Consider the following 20992-nt stretch of genomic DNA (forward strand, 5'->3'; position numbering starts at 1 on the left):
ACATGCATGCCTGGGTTAACCTCTAGTTCCCCTCACTGTGCGTCTTTTGCAGAGTCAGACATGGCTGTGTCCTCGAATTTCAGGTTGTCCATTTGATATCGTATATTCTTGCAGTTGTCTCTGGAGATGATGGATTGGCCCTTCAGTCTGTCTGGGATGTCCTACCAATACTATAAAGATACGAAACCCACAGCAGCCCCTTCTCTGGAGGTAGACATAACCCAGTGCAAATAACAGCTACAGATAGTGAATACAGAGACTTCAGAGAGGAGTCTCAGAGAACCCTCAAGTCTCCCTGAGATTCCACCAGCTACACCTCTCACTGGACACCTGCAAACAGACATCCTGGTTACCAAAACTGTAACACATATTCACTGGCTCTCACTCATGCCCACTTACACACACTTGCTATCCATCAAATCATCTTTTAAAACTCCAAAAAGTAATGGTCAGCTCAATGGAGATTCCATGGTGACTTAATGTGTTAAGTCCTGAATGGGGACAACTGGAAATTCCAGTGCTGGGGCACCTCTGGAAGACTTTCAGATTTGGGGCTGGGTGGTTCTCATCAGCAAGGGGGGGCTATATTTGCATACCCTCTGCCTATATATCCATAAGTGAAGTTGAATGACTTCTAAGAGGGTCATTTCAAGAGTATATAAGTATATTCTAGATATCTTGCAGATCCTGTGTGTGTGTGGTTCATTACACTGACACTGCTAAGCTCAAGGTCACTAGTCATTTTTTTCAATCATTTTATTGGGGGAATCGTGCAATTCTTATCCCAATCCATACATACATCCATTGTGTCATGCACATTTGTACATTTGTTGTCATCCTCATTCTCAAAGCATTTGTTTTCTACTAGAGACCTTAATATCAGCTCCTCATCCCTCCCCTCCTCATTCCCTTTCCCTCTCCCTCATGAACTCTTCATAATTCAGAAATTATTTTGTCATATCTTACACTGTTCAACTTCTCCCTTCGTCCACTTTTCTTTTGTCCATCCCCCAGGAAGGAGGTTATATGTAGATCCTTGTACTCAGTTCCCCCTTTCTGCCCCACCTTCCCTCCAACGTCCAGGTATCAACACTCTTACTACTGGTCCTGAAGGTGTCATCTGTCCTGGTTTCCCTGTGTTTCCAGTTCCTATTTGTACCAATGTACATCCTCTGGTCTAGTCAGATTTGTAAGGCAGAATTGGGATCATAATAGTGGGGGGAGGAAACGTTTAAGAACTAGAGGAAAGTTGTATGTTTCATCGTTTCTCCACTGCACTCTGACTGACTTATTTCCTCCCCACAACCCTTCACTAAGGGGGTGTCCAATTGCCTAGAGATGGGCTTTGGGTCTCCATTCTTCACTCCCCCTCATTTACAATGATGAGATTTTTTTTTGTTCTTTGATGCCTGATACCTGATCCCTTCGAGACCTTGTGGTGACACAGGCTGCTGTGCTTCTTCCATGTCAGCTTTTTTGGTTCTGAGATGGATGGCCGTTTGTTTACCTTCAAGTCTTTAAGACCCTAGGTGCTATATCTTCTGATAGCATGGCACCATCAACTTTCTTCACCACATTTGCTTATGCACACAATTGTCTTAATTGATTGTGTTGGGAAGGTGACCATCATGGAATGCCAGTTTAACATAGCAAAGTGTTTTTGCATTGAGGGTGCACTTCTACAAAAGATAGATTTTAAGGATTAAAGACCAATGTGGTCAAATCCAGGACTAAGGTGAATCTGATGCAAGCAATATTAAAACTACAAAATGCTATGAAATAACTATTCCTGAATATCTATGGAAGCAGAAAATCACATCTGGGCTCACTCCTACACCTGCTCTAAGATCCTGGGCTTGTGCTGTTTATGCATGGTTTCCCCCTTCTGGTCTGAACACCCCCTGCATCTCAGTTCCTCCACCTGTTCTTCAGGGAGGTTTGTGTGAGGGCCCACACTGATGTTCCCTCACTGTGTCTCTTGCACAGATATATACAGCCATGTCCTCTGTGGTCACAGAGCCCAGTTGCATGGAGAACTGGTTCTCCGATGTGTCTGGGTTGATGACTAGATGATCATTTAGAGATGATGACTAGATGATCATTAGAGATGATCATTTCACTTTGTTCTGTAGTAAGTCCTTCCCAGCCACTCAAGGACCTCTTCCAGGGTGATGCCTGAACGAATCCCAAGTACACTGATGCTGGAAACAAAGTCCCCGTGGTGGGACAGGTGAGAATGAGGGTCTGTGAAGTCCTCGCCATCTGAGGACCAGCCTCCTGCAGCTGCACCTGGGGCAGGCCCCCTGAAGACATAGGAAATAAATATTAAACACACCATCTGTCAGTTAATCTGCTGGGAAGGATTCCATATCCCCTTGACACTGTCCCGATGGGAGACCCAGCACCATGAGAATAAAGAGGAAGGAAGCCGACATTTCTGGAGCAAACTCACCCTGATTCAGCAGTTGCATGTGTCCCCTGAGGGAGAGGCAGCATTTAAACAGGAAATCACGTGAGCGATTTGCCTATGAGTGGCAATGGTTGGATAAGGTCTGGAGACTGTGAACAGCTCATGGAAACATAGGGCCTACCACTCCAAAAGCTATTTTCTCCAAGAATCGCACCTGTGCATTTGGGACCAAGACAGCAGAGATGGAGGTATTTGGACGCCTACATATAGGCTCGGCTTAGTGTCTTCCCAGATGGAAGTTTTCGCTATCTTAAGATGGCCAGGGTCCAGGTTTATCTATATTCTTTGATGTGAACATATTCAATTTTCTTTTTTTTCACTTTTAAAAAATAAATCATTTTATTGTTTTTTTTTACATTTTATTAGAGGCTCATACAACTCTTATCACAATCCATACATATACATACATCAATTGTATAAAGCACATCTGAACATTCTTTGCCCTAATCATTTTCAAAGCATTTTTTCTCCACTTAAGCCCTTTGCATCAGGACCTCTTTTTTTTTCCATCCCTCCTCACTGCCCCCTCCCTCACGAGCCCTTGATACTTCATAGAATGTTATTTTGTCATATCTTGCCCTATTCGGAGTCTCGCTTCCCCCACTTCTCTGCCATCCATCTCCCAGGGAGGAGGTCACATGTGGATCCTTGTAATTAGTTCCCCCTTTCCAACCCACTCACACTCCACATTCCCAACATCACCTCTCACACCCCTGGTCCTGAAGGTATCATCCACCCTGGATTCCCTGTGCCTCCAGCTCCTATATGAACCAGTGTACAACCTCTGCCCTATCCAGTCCTGCAAGGTAGAATTCGGATCCTGGTAGTTGGGGGGAGGAAGCATCCAGGATCTGGGGGAAAGCTGTGTTCTTCATCGGTACTACATCGCACCCTGACTGACCAATCTCTTCTCCTAAACCCCTCTATGAGGGGATCTCCAGTGGCTAACAAATGGGCATTGGGTCTCCACTCTTCACTTCCCCCTTCATTCACTATGGTATATATATATATGTATATACACACACACACACACACACACACACATATATATACATACACGTATTTTTTGCATGATTCCTTATTCCTGGTCCCTTTGGCACCTCGTGATCGCACAGGCTGGTATGCTTCTTCCATGTGGGCTTTATTGCTTCTGAGCTAGATGGCTGCTTGTTCACCTTCAAGCCTTTAAGACGACAGACACTATCTCTTTCATTACCAGGCACCATCAGCTTTCTTCACCACATTTGTTTATGCACCCGTTTGTCTTCGGTGATCATATCATGGAGGTGTGCAGCCAATGATATGATTTTTTGTTCTTTGATGCCTGATAACTGATCCCTTTGGGACCACGCGATCACACAGGCTGGTGTGTTCTTCCATGTGGGCTTTGTTGCTTCTGAGCTAGATGGCCGCTTGTTTATCTTCAAGCCTTTAAGACCCCAGACACTTTCTCTTTTGATAGCCAGGCACCATCAGCTTTGTTCACTATGTTTACTGGTTCACCGCTTTCGCTTCAGCAGCTGTGTCGGGAGAGTGAGCATCGTAGCGTGCCAATTTAATAAAAGAAAGTATTCATGCATTGAGGGGGTGCTTGAGTAGAGGCTCAAGGTCCTTCCGCCACCTTAATACTAAACCTATAAATATAGACACATAGACCTATTTCCCCATTCTCATATATATATTTGCATGTACATGTCTTTGTCTAGACCTCTATAAATGCTCCTTGACTCCTAGCTCTTTCCTCCATCTCCCTTGACTTTCCTCCTACCCTACCACCATGCTCTGTCCCCACCTGGGCTACAGCTATCCCTCTTCTCTACAAAACCTTACCCTTGCTCATTTCCCACCAGGCCTGTCACTCCCCCCTGACTACCATTTTGGGTACCGTGTTGTTCCCTTGACCCTGTGTTTGTTAACACCACTTCCTTACCCCCCTACCTCCCCCCACCCCAAGTCCCTCCAGAAATGTCATTCCCATTGTTTTTCCTCCATATAGTTCATCCAGCCTGTCCTATTCAGACAGACCAGTGTAGGCATTAACATGCACGAAAACAAGAGAGGAAAACAAAGCAACAGTATACAACCAGACAACTAAACAACAAAATCAAACCACTGACAGAGAACAAAACAAAACACTTCATGAAAGAAAAGCTTGTAGTTAGTTCAAGGATCGTTTGTTGACCCTTAAGAGTGTTTTCCAGTCCTGTCTGTTGGGGCACCATACTCTGGCCCAAAATTCCACTTTCAGCATTCCCTGGGGACCTTGCCACTCCATTCCCTTGCTGTTCCGCTGCACTCCCCCAGTGCTTTGCCACAGTGTGGTGGGATCAGGTCAGGTGCGATTCTCACACTGTCTCCGGTGCTGTCCCTGTATCACCCTTAGTCACTGAGGGGCATCATGTCTCATAGTGGGGCCAGCCATGTTGTTCTCTCTGTGGACTGGCTGCTCTATTCAGAAACATCTTCTTCACAGCCTGGTGGGCCAGGCTGTATTCCACTCTCTCCTCCCCCTTCATCTGCTCCCATGTGCTCTGATCAGATATATCCATCTCCCCGAGCTGCAGAATCAATGTCGTCCTTTGAAACAAATTCCTTTTGGGGGAGGGGCAGGAATCCACTTAATTTTTGGTGCTGGGGCCAGCCTCCCAGAACTCTCCACTGGTTCCCGACTCCACGCCGGGATATTGCATTCACACCTTGCGGCACTGGGTTGAAGTCTGGTCCCAGTTTCCCTGTGGAGATATAATCAATACCCTCCCCTTGGGTTGGTTAGTGCCCCATGCTCCCACTCCCCTTTTCGTCCTTATATTCATCCTTTTATTTTCCTTTCTCCACCTCCTCCCCTGTTGTCTACCATGCGCATCCCTGGTTTTGATCTGGTCTGTTCCATACTACACAGTGTTCACCCCCAAAATGTTTTTATATAGTAGATTTTTCCCCTATGCCTCTTTTGCATTTTTTTAAATACTTACCCCAGCGGGCTCATGTTGTACTTGTCCTTTTGTGTCTGACTTATTTCGCTTAGCATGATTATCTCCAGTTCTTCCCATGCCGCTATGTGCCTCATATGTGCATCACTGCTTTTTAGTGATGCATAGTATTCCATTGTATGTATATACCACAGTTTTTTAATCCAATTATCAGTTGATGGTTACTTGGGGTGCTTCCAGCTCCTTGCAATTGTGAACTGTGCTGCAATGAACACTGGAGCACAGATGTCTGGTCTTGTTTTGATTCTTGCCTCTACTGGGTATAAACCCAGTAGGGGGATTGCTGGGTATTATGGTAATTCTATTTCCATATGTTTTAAGTACCACCAGATTGATTTCCATAGTGGCTGTACATACTTCCAAGCCCACCAGCAGTGGATGAGAGTTCCTGTCTCCCAACAGCCCCTCCAACATTTGTTGTTTTCTGATTTTTTTTAGTTAGGCTACCTTGAGGGTGTCAGGTGGTACCTTATTGTTGTTTTAATTTGCATTTCTCTTATGGCTAAAGATCGGGAACATTTTCTCATATGTTTGTTAGCCATTCGGATTTCTGTCCCTGTAAAATTTCTGTTCAAGTCCTTTGCCCACCTTTCAAGTGGGCTATTGGTTTTTTTCTTTTTGGAAGCTAGCAGAGTATTGTAGATTTTAGTAATAAGGCCTTTGTCTGATGTATCATTGCTAAAGATGTTTTCCCAGTCTGTGGACTCTCTTATTACTCTCTTGGTGAATTCTTTAGATATACACAATTGTTTTATCTTCAGTATATCCCATTTGTCATTTTGTGCCTCCTCTGTGTTTGTGTCCTTCCCTATTTCTGATAGCCTGTGTATTCCCTGTACCAAAGTTCTCAAGTTGTTCCCAATTCCGCCATTGATGGCCCTAATAGTATTGGGTTTAACTTCAAGGTCTGTGATCCACCTTGAGTTTATTCTTGTGCATGAGTGAGATAAGGGTCTTGCTTCATTTTTCTGCATGTTGCTATCTATTTTTTTCCAGTACCACTTGTTAAAGAGGGCATCGGATTTCCTTTTTTTTTTTTTTTTTTTTGAGGCCCTTATCAAAGATCAGCTGTGTGTATGCTTATGCTTTTATTTCTGGGTTTTCAGTTCTTTTCCATTGGTCTGAGTATCTGTCATTGTACCAATACCATGCAGTTTTGAGAATTGTGGCTGCATAGTAGAACATATCCAGTTTTCATTCACATTTCTTCTTTCATTTTTTCATTGTGAGATCTGAGAGCTATTCACACACCAGGAATCCTCTCCACTGAGGACAAATCATTGAATCCAGCAAGCAAATCAACAAGCAAGCAAATAATATTTTCTCCCAAACCAAACTCACTGTCATCGAGTCTTTTCTGAATCACAGAGACCCCTGTATGGTTAATAGAAGTGTTCTGTAGGATTTTTGTAGAGTGTCACGTTGTATAAATATTCTCTGGGTCAGATAACCTCCTATTCCTGTCAAGGACTACCTAGTTATTTTAAATCCATGAACTTTCATTCAATAACCAGATACTTAACTCTTAAACTGTCGCTCAGGTATGCATACCTGTTTCCTAGGGATCTATATTACGTGGGATTATGCTGTCATGTTGAGGATTAAGGAGGCCATGAAAATAACCATGGGTCAGGGCTTTCAATCACATTATATGCATGTCAGTGCTAGACCGTGGTGAAGGAGGACTGGAGTATTGCTTCATGGACCTTGATGATAGCGTGGGTGAAGAATATTTAAGATACCATGGAGTGTCATAAAAATAAACTGATCTGTCTTAAATGGATGCACAACCAGAGAATTTCTTAGGTGTAAGAGTGGTGGTATTTTCACCTCACACACTGTGGTCATGCTATGAGGAGAGAGCAGTACCTGGAAAAGACTCCATGCTCAGTAAAGTCGACGGTCAGTGAAAAGGAGGAAGCTCCTCAGTGGCATGGATTAATACAACAGGTGTAGCCATGAGATCAAGCATAACCGGTGTGATGATGGTGCAACATCAGCCCATGCTCTGTTCTGTTGGACACAGGGTTGGTATAAATTGGAACAAACCCAAAGGTAACTCAGTAAACAAAAATACGTCAAAACACACAATGGTACTCCTCACAGGTTCTTGTAGAATAACAGTCCTCGGAGTGGGAGAGGCAGGGGCAGATAAATATGTAATGTCACGTTGAATAAGCACACAGTAAGAGGAAGTGGGTCCCAAGTTACCAATCCAACTCCTGATGAGAAACAAAGCCAGGATCTGCATAAAAATGAAATGGGAAAGTTTTACTTGGAATAAGCAATGAGTGAGCCAGAAGAATCCCAAAGGCAAGCTGCTTAAGTGAAAAACAGTGAGGAGGGTGGTTTATAGTTTTAGGTATGTACACAATGAAGGAAATGTAGGGGATAGTGGGTATGTACAAATTTCACAGCAACATTCCTGAGTATGCATCAGGGTGGGGTTGTGACTTTTAAAAACAGATGGATTTTTCATAATTTCTCCTTCTAAGTGTCTTCTGATTTGATGTGGAGATGTCTTTCTGTTCCATGTTGACCTGAACTTGGGACTCTCTTTTATCTGCATGTTTGCCAAGTATATTTAGATATAACTGATATTAGGTTGGTGGAATGGTATACTTTTCCAGAAATAAATGTGTCAACAGAGTATCAGGAAGGAAAATACAGAATAATTATCGGCACTATATGACATATATATATATATATATATATTTCATCATCGTGTGTCAATATGCCATATCCCAAGGGAGGTCCCATGAGTAATGTGAAATTTACAGTGTTACACAAGGTTAAGCAGGTTGGGCAGTGGTTTCACACAGAATGTCCAATGACTTCATTGTTCTTATTTTGGAATCTGATTCTTCTTGACTAATTTATTGGTAGTAAATACATACTTGTCAACAAAGATTAGCTTCTAGATTAATAAAAATAAAATTTCCTTAAGATGGCAACTCTATTTCCATGTATTGTTGCTTTTATATTCCTCTTGCTCTGTCCCTTCCTCCATCCTTCCCTCACACCCTTGTTTCTTTCCTTCTTTTCTGGATGTAGCAGTGATTGATAAAAAGCCTTTAGAAAAATGTGCATACTATCTCATCTTCCCTCATTCCTATCAAATAGCAAAAGGGTTTCTGTTAAAAATTAAAGAGTTTATTTTGGTAACCAAACAATCCAAGGATTGGCAGTAGTACCTCTGAGGATTCACAATGAAGAGCAGAGAGATAAATGGCTCCATGAGCCGCGCCTTTCGAGTTCTTGGGTATCTTCCTCTCTGATGGTTGGACTAGAGTGCAGCTGCCTTAGCCAGTTCCCTGCCTCAGCTGGCAAGGTTCACTTCTTGAAAGACATCCCTGAGGAGAAGCCACATGTACTTACCCTGATGCACCCCTGGGTGCTGAAGCAGCTATGTGGAGACCCCTGCCAGTACTGTGATGCTTACACTCTTCTCTGATTTGGATTTCCTCCTCCAGTCAGCGTCATTGCGTGTGTTTTGGGAGATGGAGGAGGACTTTGTAGGTAGGTGTTCGACATATGGGCTAATGTTGGACTTGTGGGCTTGTTGAGCACTGGGTTGGGAAGCTTTCTTAATGTACACTTACCTTTTATATAAAACTCTCTTATACATATGGATTTCTGTGAATTTGTTTCTCTAGTTTACCCAGAATTACACAGTATGTTTCCTATATATCTATGAGGTCAGTAAATTGCGTTATCAAGATTTATTATCCAATTGATCTTTTGAATTGTTCTGTAAAATTCAGGGGCATATTTAACTCTATTACTGTAAAATTATGTATTTCTCTCTTCAAGTCTATAAGAGTTTGATTAATATATTTTGAGGGTCTGCCATTGAGTGCATATATATTTTTTTTTTCTTCCTGCTCTTTTGTTCCTTTTGTCATATAATGCCCTCATTTGTTTTCCATTAAGGATTGGGCATTGAAATCTATTTTATTATTAATTTTTCTTGATAGTACTCCATTTTAAAATTGTTACTGGTTAATATTTCTTTTTTATTGCCATTTTCTTTATATATTTTTATCTTTCATTTTTATATTATATTTATCTTTATGTCTCAAGTGTGTTTCTTGTAAGCATAGAATTATGGATCAAGTTTCCTTATCCATTGTGCTTCTCTCTGCCACTTGAGAGGTGAATTGAATCCATTTATATTCCATGTCATCATTGATGTGTCTGCATTTATTGCTGTCATTATCCATTGGGTTATCTTTCTCGTTTTATCCACCCTTTGTGGAATTAATGATATTTTCCCTCAATTTTTCTGCTTTCAGTTCATTTTATATGTTTTCTCTTAATTTTTGTTTTTGTTATTATTTTGTAAGTCTTTATACTCTGCACTTGTTTTTCTTTTGGATTAGCTTTTTTTTTATTCTTTCCATTGTCCTTGAAAATCTTAATAATTATTTGCTTCCAAACAATAATATTGGCATAGAAAACGTTTTTAAGGTCATTCTAAGGAATGTTTATTGAATAAATACACATTTGTGAGTATTCGTTAGAATGAAAAGTTTCAAGCTACATTAGAGTGTGTGGAGAAAATTTCCAGTCAACATGAGAATACATTTTTGCATTAACTATTTCTAATTTTGACTACAAATGCCACTAGTTAGTATCCTGGAGTGTAAACTGAGATCTCATCAATACTTATTACTCTGAAGTCTGCCTTTGGATAGATGTTGAAAGACAGACAAAGCCCATTCCAATGAAGAGAAGGCAGGTTCCCAGGCAGTAAGTTTCCCAAGAGTCACTGTGCACGGTGTCCCTAGAGAGATGCTGACATGGTGGGGAAACCACAGCTTCTGACCACAGCTTCTGAGAGGAAAGCATCACTGACTTCATTCCCTTGCATCTGCTGAAAACAGGGCCTAAAGAACATTCTGAGAAAGTAGTTTGCAATTTCCTCCTCTTGTGAAACGTTTATTATCTTTTGGAATCAAACTTGTCCATCCAATGAGTTCTCCCTTCATTGTGACTCCAATGAATGATCTTACTAATGACTCTGCCCACCAGACAAGTCATTCCAGTTCACCTGTTCCCGGTGTCAGTGGTCTCTCTATGCCTGGAACACTGTTTCTGCATCCAGGGAGACAATGTGTAGCGAGCATCACTAAGGGCACGTCACAAAGTTATCCCCAGAAATCACCACAACTATTTTCTGAGACATAGAAATCATTAGTCATTCACTGCCAAGAGTGCACAGAGAACAATTCAGAAAGAATCGCTGAACCTGGGCAGTAGGAAGTCACTGAGCTCAGTGCATTTAAAATCATGCATTGTATGCGTGAATCCAGACTCATGCTGCATTTCATTGTCAACAGGTTTTGAGTAGTGGATAGGGTGAGAATTACCATGATAACCTGTTTTCAAGAAGGAAAATGGGTTCTATAGGATGAAAATGAACTATTAGAGTCACTTTACTATTTGTACTACAACCAGAGAATACTAGTTCCTCCTTTCAAGCCGGCAGTGAAGAGAAATTTTAAAGTAAGACAAAGAAAAACTGTCCGTGGAGATGCTGACAGCTGAGAGAGGAACCCTCATTCCAACAGGAATTCCTCCCTGTCATTCATTTATGCCTGCCTAGGGCTGAGCGTCTGTGCTCAGCGGGTCCTGCTGCCCAGTGTCTTCCCTGCAGGGGAGGTTTGTGTCTGGGCTCACACTGACTTCCCCTCGCTGTGACTCTTGCACAGTAATACATGCTTGTGTCTTCAGCAGTCACGGAGCTCAGCTGCAGGGAGAATTGATTCTTCGATGTGTCTCTGGTGATGGAGAGTCGGCTTTGGTATGAGGGGTTAAAATACGCATTACCATTAAAGGATATGTGTCCCAACCACTGCAGCCCCTTCCCTGATGTCTGCCGGATCCAGCTCCAGCAGTAACCACTACTTGTAATGGAGAAACCAGAGACAGAGCAAGTGAGGGACAGTTTCTGGGAGGGCTTCTCCAGTTCTGGACCAGGCTCCTGAAGTTGCACCTGGGACAGGACACCTGCAAACAAAAAAGGATGGTTTTTGTCATTCACTTCAAGTCACAGCCATCCCTATAGATTCAAGTCAGATATCTGAATCTCCCACCTTGGGGAACTGTCACCAGGCACAGGAGAACACATATCAATAGCATCTTTATACCCAGCTCTACTTTTCCAAAAGACCTACTGCCCTGTCTAAAGAGAACTGATAGCTTTCCCAGCCCAAGGATGAAATTTACCGTAGTGCCTGAAGAATGATTTGCGTGTGATGGAGTCTAGTACTTATAATCAGAAAGTGAAAGAGAACAAACAACCCTCTACCTTCTGAGCCCATTCTAGGGTAACTCTTTCTTCGAACACATATGCCTGTTAGTCTGTAATGAGAGAGGACCTGACCTAAGTGGCATGTATTAAAGATCAAAGGTAAACCAATTATTTATGAGTTCAATGTTCTCTCCCTCCAGCTCCTCAACATCTCTGCCCTGCCTTGGGCTCCTATATGTCCTGTGCCCCAGAGAGTGGACAGGATATCATTTGTTGAAAGCATCAGATGGACACCAGGGTATTGTCATCACCCACAGTCTCTATACATCTTTTCTTTCCACACCAACACTTCCATATCAACCTCCTCAAAGTCTTCAGGGGTTTTCTTTGGGCCCCTGCCATCACCAACTCCAGCACTCCTACAAACAATGCGTCTCAGGTTTTGATAACTAAGGCCAATCCTAATGTAAGTAAAGAGATTCAAGTGTCAGAAGGTCACAGCGAGGAGGTTTCCAACTGGAGAATGTTGGCCCCAGAATAGAACAGAATAGAATAGTTTCAACTCTATAACTTCTAATTGATGCAAGACTGTGAGATGAGAGTCCCTTGGTTTGCCAGAGCACATCCAAAATTCGGGCAAAACCAGTCAGGAGATCAAGTAGAAAGATACAGCAGAGCATTGAGTGGAAAATCAAAGCTAACGGGGGCAGAATAAAAATAACAATATTGCAGGTTTGGAACAAAAAGACATCTGCTTGAGACCCAGCAGGCACCCTGGATTAAAATACTTTCTATCCAGGCAACTAATCCTCAAAATTTAGGGGATGACCATAGACACTATTTAAAATGTCCCTTTCCCAAAATGTGAGCATTTCCAACCAAAGTCAGCCTCTCCATTTGTTCCCTGGACACAGCCCCCTGATAACTCTTTGGGGATGTGATCTTTGAGTCTTCTCCCTAGACTCAAGGAAAATAGCTCATCTTACTGACTATGGAATCAGTGGGACTGTCTCTAAACATGTAGTTTACCAAGCCATTCCCCATTCAGATTCCGTCCTCATTTCTCTCCATCATAACAAAGATTATTTTCCCCAGATTAGGGTCGGCCACATTCATTTTTCTGGCCATTTATAATATTTTTATATATCTGTATAAATATATATATCAATGGTATGAGGATCTGAGCCCAAGCTTGTGGTCACCTGGAATTCTCTGGCCCAGTATTTGCAGATGGGAATCAGCCATTGCTTTGCAAAAAAGAATCATAAATTTCACCAAAATCCAGGAATTCAAGCACAGGATATTATAATTGATCATTTGGAGATCATTGAGTTAGTTTACTTTTCAAATGCAGACTGATAAGGCATCACTTTGTCGTCATTTCAGCAAACTCCCATCTCATAGCATCTGTACTTCTTGTTGGCTGACCAGTTTTAAGTTCCATCCTGTGATGTAGCTGCACAATAATCCAAGTCACCTTCCTGTCTGACTGTTAGTGCCATGGTCATCTCAGTTCATTTCATGACAGTGGTTAGTATGGGAGTGCTTCAGTTTCACCTGATGACTGTCTGCACATAACTGCCCATATCTGTTTGCACATAACTTGCCTGTCGGCCCTACTAGACATATCCTGACTGAGCTCATGAGTACTCCCTGAACTATCCAGGAATATTTTGGACTCTGAACTCAGATGTACTGGGCTTGTTTTCCAGTGCACCAAACATGGGGTTGGATTTGGTCAGTCATTTACTCAGATGCACTAAGTACCTCAATATTCTGGAATGTCAAAATGATCTAAAATATGATCAAAGAAATATACAATCAAATTTACACTGGCTGTGTTCAGTTAATTGGTAAATAATAAAGCTTTGAAACTAAAAATTCTAATTTTGTTTCTGTTTTTCTGTCTGTGTCTAAGAGATGGCATGGAGGAGAAGATCCCATTCCAGATCTTATCTAGTGCCCAATTGAAAAGCTCAACAGATGAATGGAGCCTTTTTTTCCAAGATGACTTTGTCTTTAGTCTGGCCAGCTGGCCTGGTTGTAAGCTAGGAATGCATACAGGGCTGAGGACCAGGAACTTGTTCTGGCACCTGGATCTCTCCTTTGGCCTAAGCTTCCTCCCAACATGGTGCTTGCGTGTCTCCTGAAAATCATGAGTTAAATAAAATGAAAGTTACAATAAAATTTATTGATTTTCACTTATATTTAAATTAAAGTTATGAAATGAAATTATTTAAATTAACATGGTATCTAAGAGTTGACGCATTATAAATACTTTGGGTAATTATATACACTCAGCCCCACAAGGGAAAGTGTAGAGTTTTACTCAGGAATAAGCACCTCTCCTTGCTTCAAGCACAGGAGCACACTATTCCAAGGGCCCCAAATGTGTCCTCTGAAACCAACCACTCCTTCTGTCCCGCTTCCCAGTCAGTGGCTTAGGATGGTAGCAGGATTTAGGCCACCAGTTTTTTAGACCCACCTGCCAGCTCTGATGAGCAGTTGCGGCTTGCTGATACCATTATACTCTTTCTGGTCTACCCTGCACTGAGCAAAATTTAGGGAAATCTTAACCATCCTATATCCTCTCCTCCTAATATCAGTTACTGGGGACAGGGTTGCATCAGAGCTCACAGGTCCTTCAGCTTTGCCTCGTTCCCTCTGCATGATGTGCCTCCATGTGTGGATTTTAGTGTTTGATACAAACCCACACATCTAGAGAGATCCTCAAGGTAAATGGTGAGCTAGAGAGGAAGCCCCACACACAGACAGGAAGCTAGCTTTTAACTCTTCTCTGTTTGGTGTACTGGAACTGAACCCTGGGTCTTAGGGTCCTCAGGAATCATTGTAGGCCAGTATCCCACTGTAGGGAGATTTATGTATAAACGTTTAATGATTCCCTTTACTGTGTCTCTGTTTTGGTGATACAGGTTATGTCCTTACCTTTGAGCCTGACTATTTGAATATGGAGAATGTTCTTGTCATTGTCTCTTGGGACTGCCAGTCAGCCACCCACTGAGCTTATGTAGGATGTGTACCAATATTAGTACTAGTAATTGAGACCCACTGCAGGCCCTTCCCTGGAGCTGGCTGATGTAATCCATGTCATAACTGCTGCTGGTAAATGCAGAGACAGGACAAGAGAGACAGGAGAGTCTCAGACATTGTTTAGTCGGCCTTGGGTCTCCCCCAGACTCTACCAGCTGCTCTTTACCCTAGACATCTGGAAACACAAAGACGTCCTGTCCAGGAAACTATCACACATATCCACTCGTTATCTTGTTCATCATCTTTTCTTTCTTTTTTATAATTGCCACCAGGGAACCTTAGGTCAGCAAACTCCACTGGGACTTGTGCACAATCATACGTGCTCAGTGAATGGGGAGACCTGGGCAGCCCATGGCTGTGCACTCTCGTTCCTAGAGTTTAAGGGTTAGGCTAGGCTGTTCTTCATCAGCAGACTAATACGCTCTTTGGGTGATGCTTTTATTATAAAGATATCTGAGGGGAAGGTGTGAGTGTCCTGGGGAAAATAGCTGGTAATTATAATGTTTGGAAAAATATGATATCCGATTATACGAGTTTACTCCACTGATTAATCCACAAAGACACCAAGAGGAACAAAGGGAACAATATTTCCCCCATAATACAGCTCCTGTCATCCATAAGATATAATTTCCTAAGTGTACAAGCGATTGACACCAAAACAGGATGTTATGGTCACATGTGGAAAACTGCTGTAACTTGGCGGAAAAATGTGGGGGTGGGGGGGGTGGACGAGGATGAGGGAAAAAAAGTAAAAGAAGTTCTATCATGGAAAGGGTCAGAAATTTCTCCTGGGCCCATAATTCCCCTGAGGGAGAGGCATGGATACTTGTAAGGTCCCAACCCAGACTTTGGTTCATGATGCTCCCTTAAAAATAATGCAAAGTCAGAAGATTAGATTAATCACCACTCCCTTTAGCAAAGCCCCATCACAAAACTAACCATCATTAAATATAATAACCCTGAATGCACCTGAGAGTGCTGGAAAGGCAAGTGAGGTTTGGGGGATTTTTGATGTTTGTTTCTGGAGAGTGCAAAGCCAAGCAAAAGAAGCAAAGAAAGAACTTCAACTCTGATACCCACGGATTGAACCTCTAATAACATTCCCTCCTCTGAATTTGGCTTTACCATTTGAAATCCTTGGATCATACTCTGAAGCCCATGGCTTTGGGTTAGCAGTCATCTGCACCTCCCATACCAGGATATCCCAGCTTTAAGTCCAATGGAATATTCCCATTCCTTTAATAACAGCAAAGTAAGTTATACTATTAAACTGAGCTGACCTAACCCTAGACTGCTGCTGCATTGCAAGAGTTATTTGGTCTTTCCGTTTTTCTGCTAAATGCCAAAATGTCCCCATCCAAGGTGGAGCTTCCATTGAAGCACTATTTTCATTTTATATTTTTGAGATAGAAATGTCATAGAGTGATAAACATTAGAGTCATGTAACAACATTGCCTGGGGCATCATATGTAATGATTACCTAATCTGAGAACAGGTGTCAGTCTCTGGGTTGGTGTTTATGCTGGTAGTGGTCTCATGCAATATTTGTCAGCATAGCGTTCTCTAGGTCTCTGTGTAGTGATGAGCTATGCCGGTGTTACAGTATTTCCTACACATATATATAGTATCCCATTGTGTGTAGGTACCAAAGTTGCTTTATCCAATCTTCTATTCATTGGCTTTTGGTTATTTCCAATTTCTTGATATTTTGAAGAGTACTTTGTTTAACATGGGCGTTCATATTTCTATCTTTAATTTGTGATCTTAGTATATCCACTAAAAGCATTTCTGCAGTGCATGCAATTTATTGTCCCATTTGTTTGTGGCATCACCATATCACTTTGCAGCAGTGTCTGAGAGTTCCAATCTCTCTGCTTCTTCTCCGGTACATTTATTTCTGTTCTTCTTTCTTTCTTTTCATGGGCTACCATTTTCAGTGTAAAATGATACCTACTTTTTTTTGTATTTGCATCTTCTGTATGGCTCATGAGTATGAACATTTTCAATGGTTGCTGCAAGCCAAGCGCTCACTTGATAAGGAACATTTTTAATAGGTCTATTTGACATTTGAATGCCTGTTTTGGTTAACTGTCCATGTCTAATGTTTTACTTGTCAACTTGTTTTTAAGAGCCTGTGGCATTTTGTGACCCCATGAGTAGTATTTCAATGTAGATTCTGAGGGAAGAGCAGAGACTCCTTTCAGGAGGAACACTAACTATATGTTGTAAATGATAGTGAGAGAGGGCATTTGGTAGCTGATAACTACACAGGGAACCCCGTACATATTGAGGAGATGAAATTGTCTATAGAAATCTTAACTAGAACTATGTTCAATGTGTTGTGACTCATCAATGGCACCACAACCAGGCTGTTCTGAAAAAAGGACACATAAGATTTTCCATGTAAAGGATGTGGCTATTACTCCTTGAAACTGCAATTCCTGAGGGCATTTATATCTGATCCAATGGGTCTCATAGTACTTAGCCCTGTGGCTCTCAGTTTCCTAACATGTTTGGAGTAGTTTTACTCTATAGGCACCAGGGTAAATCTATATGTGGCCACGTAGCATTGGCACTTACCAATAGTGGATAATTAGGGTCAAAGTTTTCAGATACAACAGTGCGTACTAAGAAGTCTTGACCCTCAAGATCCTGGTTTTATTTTGTTGGCCCAAATTTTGTTATCAGCACTCCCATTAATCTCTTGAATATGTACCTTAGCCCTGTAAAGGAGAAGTGTGATATTTCATCTACTGGAATCTCCCGATATTAAACCTGTGAAATATTTTGGTCCTTTGTCCTGAAGGACAAATCACCTCTCCTTCCCCTTCCCCCCAGCCCCCAAACCTTCCCTCTATTTTGTTCAACAAAACATATGATTGACATCTTACGTTCTTGTCTCCTTACCACAGTACATGATCATCTCTGGATTTATTTTAAGGTTTTATTCATTTAAAACTCTTTAGTTCGATCATAACAAAAAGAGTTGGACACTCATTACCCAATCAATTTTCTTTTGAACATTTACTCCCGCCTCCATGTTTAAAGCACTTTTAAAATGAGTTGTGTAGTCATCAGTTCTGAAGAATGCTGCCTCTCCATCTCCCATGCATCGTTTGCTCCCTCAAAACCTACTCTCCCTAACTCCCACCCTAACCCCGACATCCCCCATAAACCCTTGCATTAGGTTTTATGTCTATGCTTCTACTCCTTCTGTGCTTAGCAACCTGTAAAACAAACAGACGCAGTATAAAGAGAAAAAAATAAGTTGCAAGGATAATATAATAATATTACAGAGATAAAACTACAAATAGTTGGTAAGAAAGAAAAGACCAACGTGAATTGGTATGATTTCTGTAAGAGCTCCCAATAAAATGGTTTCGGGGGGAAATTGTCATACATCTCAGTGTAAGTTTGAGCCCCTGTTCCAACAACCACTATTTGAAAAAGAGATAGGAAAATGTCCATTTGGGATGGTGTCTGTGTTTGAAATGAATTCACCTCTTTGTGATGTTAGATGCTTTGGATGTTATACATAATAGTGACTTTATTAGATAGAATGTTTATTAGGTAGATGATGTTATGTATAGATGCTTCGGATCTATACATAATAGTGACTTTATTAGATAGAAACCAGGCTACTGCCAACAACACATTGCATCAAATTGGAGTCAACTCATTACTCAAAGTTTACATTTGCAAACCCACAAGGGCTGCAGCGACCTGCCCAGCTCCTGGAACACAGAGAGGAGGATGGTGTGGGATGGAAGAAAGACAGGAGACCTGATACAAGAAGCTGACGCAGGTAGAGCCTTTTCCTTGATGAGGAAGGAGACTTCCTGGCAACTGCAGCGCATTAATTTATACAGGCACGGCATAAAGAATTTCATGGCTAGTTGAGGGGTGTGGGAAGCTGGGAAGAGGAAGCATAGCTGATCTGCAGATCATCATGCTTCAGCAGTTTTACAGGGAACAAGAGGGGAACTGTCAACTGTCTCTAAGGTGAAGGACACGACACTTGTTGCATCCGCTCCTTGAACTGTCAGCACCCTTCCATAGGGCCCTGTCTCAGCCGAAAGAAGTGTTGATCCTGCCCTACTAGTCCAAGAAGTAGACAGTTTTGTCCCCAAGAGTTTGCCTCCAGCTTCTCCCAACCTCCACCAGTTACATCTCACACTGGACACCTGCAAACATAGGGACATTCCGGTCAGAAAAACCCTCACACACATCCACTGTGTCTCTCAACCATGCACATTCACATGTGCTTGTTCTCTGTTAAACCACTTCTTCACAAAGTAACAAGGAAAGCTCGGATCAGCACTCAAAGGTGACTTGTGTTCAGTCCCGATCACTGAATTTGGACACCTGGGAATTCCAGAGTTTAGGGACTTCTCCCAGGGTTGGGGTGGTTTTATCAGCAGAAGGAAGGGTTGATGCCAGTAAGTGAAGTGCATGACTTCTGAGAAGGTCATGACAAGAGCAGATGAGAATGTCCTAAATATCATGGGGAGTCTCGGGTATTGTTTATGATGAGTTGGGCTGCTAATTACAAAGTCAGCAGTTTGAACCACCAGTGGTTCATTGGGAAGAAGATGAGACTTTCCACTTCCACTGAGATTTGCAACTTAACACACCTACAGGGGCAGTGCTACTCTGTCCCCTTGTGGCTTTGAGAGGAAATGACTCAATGGCAGTGATGATTTTTGGATGTGCTTTTGGAAGGACACTGCATTCTGGATAAAATAAGGTATATATAATTTTACTATACTAAATGGAGAGAACATATCACTATTGCATTTTTGAATAAATAGACAAAATGTTGGTAGAGACACCGTTACCATCTCAACTTTATAGGTGTAAAACTACAAATGAAATTTTTAAAATTTCAGCTGTGTATCCCCCAGAGACTCACCTCATGCTGTTTGTCCATGTTCTTTGAGCTTTTAAGGGGAAAAAACTAAGATATTGAGGTAAGCTACTTCAATGCTATAGGGTAAAATTTGTAAGATTTTCATATGAAACTATCAGAGGACAACTCTTCTTACCTAAAAGAATAGGTGAGCACAATGTCACAATGGGGAATAAATCCTCAATTCTTCTATCCACCCATATTCCCATCATTGCATGTTTCCATTTTCTTAAAAATTCATAATATGTTCCATGTTCTATTAGTTTAAAAAAAGTCTTTGAAGATTAACGATTTATAACAAAATTTACTCATCATAAGCTTCTTAGTTAACTTTTATGTCTTTAATTTAACTGACCCAACAGATAGATTATACAGCCCCCGTTAGCCTTAATTATTGGTATTTTTACCCACACTTGTGCCTCTGGTCTTGGGTCACAAGCCAGGTTTGTGATAAGACAGACTTTAAACTACTTTGTCATTATGCTTCTTGGTTCTGCTGTCATATGTTTATTTCTCATTAAATAAAACTTTTAAATAACAGTCTTATACTTACTTAAAAATGACTTCATTGTTCATGCTTAGATCTTTGGATATTTTTAGTTGTATGTCTGTGTGTGGCGGGTGGGGGACATGATCTGATACACGGATTCATTGATCTGTATGTGGAAATCTAATTCTTTTTTTATTATTAGGGGCTCATACAACTCCCACCGCAATCCATACATATACATACATCAATTGTATAAAGCACATCTGTACATTCATTGCCCTCATACTTTTCGATGCATTTGCTCTCCACCTAAGCCCCCTGCATCAGGTCCTCGCTTTTCCTCTTCCTCATGAGCCCTTGATAATCTACAAATTATTATTTTGTCATAACTTGATATCTTGATAATCTACAAATTATTATTTTGTCATATTCTTCCCCTATCTGGCATCTCCCTTCACCCCCTTTTCTGTTGTCTGTCCCCCAGGGAGGAGGTCACATGTAGATCCTTGTAATTGGTTCCCCCTTTCCAACCCACTCACCCTCTACTCTCCTAGTATCACCCCTCACACCCTTGGTCCTGAAGGTATCATCCACCCAGTGCTTCCAGCTCCTATATGCACCAGTGTACAACCTCTGCTCTATCCAGACTTGCAAGGTAGAATTTGGATCATGGTAGTGGGGGGTCGGTGGAAGGAGTAAGCATTTAGGAACTGGAGGAAAGCTGTATTCTTCATTGGTGCTATGTTGCACCCTGACTGACTCATCTTCTCACCTAGACCCCTCTGTGAGGGGGTCTCCAGTGGCTGACAAATGGGCCTTGGATTTC

This window comes from Tenrec ecaudatus, chromosome 3, assembly GCF_050624435.1.
Source record: "Tenrec ecaudatus isolate mTenEca1 chromosome 3, mTenEca1.hap1, whole genome shotgun sequence".
NCBI classification, from domain to species: Eukaryota; Metazoa; Chordata; class Mammalia; order Afrosoricida; family Tenrecidae; genus Tenrec; species Tenrec ecaudatus.